We start from the raw sequence: 1,848 nt of genomic DNA on the forward strand, positions 1-1,848 counted from the left end.
ATAATTGATAACTCCATCCAAGAAAGACAGAAAGTGTGCAAATTTCCCACTGCCTTCGGACGGAGTAGTTCTTACAACAAAAAAGCTTGATAAATGTGTAGTGACTGATGTTGAGGACAGCGATGCTCCTGTTTCTTCTTTTTGATGAGGTTGATAGACTATTTCATGTAAAACAAAAGTTCGTCGCAATAAATGCATAGAAATTTAAGTTTACCACAATCAAGATTAATATGCGAGTATGGACTGGTTGCTGAAGATGCTGTTGCAGCAGTTGATGTGCTTGGTGGAGCAGCAGGCGGGTTGCCCTTCAATCTTTGTGTTGCAGCTCATGCAAAGTTGTTGGGGTGCAAGTTCTTCATGTCTCGCACTATATTTGCTGTGCCAAAGAAGTATTTTTTGTTTGGATGTCTCTTTCAAAGAGTTGTTTGGCAAATTTTACAGATTACTTTTGGAGTATTAACCTTCGGTTGGGGTAGTAGCTATGACAAAAAGGTTCGATTAGAATATAAAATTGAGGAATAATTGATAATCCCAGCCAAGAAGGGCAGCAAGTGTGTATCTAAGGCAACAAAGTTCTGTGGAGTGTGTTGATGCGTGGTCCAAGCATGATGCATTGGTAGCAACATTTTTAAAATCAATTTTTCTAATAAATATTGGTTGTCCATTCACAGAAGTTGAAGTACATCTTTAAAAAGTATGATATATTTTTTCCTAAATAAGTCATCTCATTTAATACAGTCACGTGGTGATGAGTTGTGGTGCACTGAGTTAATAATACCTTTGGCGCTGAGCTTGAATGTACCTTTTGATGATGTGTGGTCGGGGGGAGGTACAGTAATTGAAGTAATGTCTTTTGTTGATTGAATTCTGTATCAATTTCATTTAAAAAGACAGTACGTCTCACTGTGACATAAAACTGTTCACTCTTCTTTGTGATGATTTATGGTGCACTGAGTAAGTAGAATCTTTGGCGTTGAGCTTGTACGTTTCCTGTGCAGTGTAGATTGAAGGCAGTTGTTAACAGACATAGACAAATAGTTTTTGTCACTTATTTAAACAAAATGTGAATACATATAGCAGAATTGTGTCTGCATTAAATAAATGAAGACTGAATTTCCTAGTGTTCAAACTTTAAGAAAATCTGAGGGAATTGCCCAATTGTCTCTGTTTTACGTAAATCAAGATTGTATTGAATGTTTTCTGTAGTGCTGGCGCTCTTGGTATCAAGGGCCAGATGTAGGTCGGTCGGTAATGGCCGAAAATCAGTATTTTCGGCAGTTACAGACCGGTTTACAAGATTTGGCATGTAGGGGGCAATATTTTACCGAATCGGTAAAATTACCAATTCGGTAATTTTACCATTTCGGTAAAATAAAACATCAGTAAATTTACTGATTTGAAGCCACCCATATGTAGGTGGGACTCTTCAGAGTCCCAGGAGCCTTAACGAATCGGTATTTTACCAACAAAACGAATTTGATGGTAAAATACCGATTCCTGTGTGCATGCACATGTGTGAATGCACACCTATGTCATGTGACACATGGCACCTGTGCCTGTTTTGGGGGTGCCAGAGGGTGTCACAGTGACACCCCCTGCACCCTTGTGAATTCTTTAATTACCAATTCGGTAAATACCGAATCGGCAATGCCTAATCATTCCTATGGGCTTCAAAGCCCATAGGAATGAATGGGCATTACCGATTCGGTATTTACCGAATCGGTAATTAAAGAATTGTTAAGGATTCGGTAACTAATCCAGATGTTGGGACCTACATACCATTTACCGATTTTGAAATACCAAATCGGTACAATGATACATCTGGTCCCTAGTTGTGAACTCTTCTGA

The sequence above is a fragment of the Lissotriton vulgaris genome, unplaced genomic scaffold, assembly GCF_964263255.1.
Source record: "Lissotriton vulgaris unplaced genomic scaffold, aLisVul1.2 SCAFFOLD_3520, whole genome shotgun sequence".
In the NCBI taxonomy this organism is placed as follows: Eukaryota; Metazoa; Chordata; class Amphibia; order Caudata; family Salamandridae; genus Lissotriton; species Lissotriton vulgaris.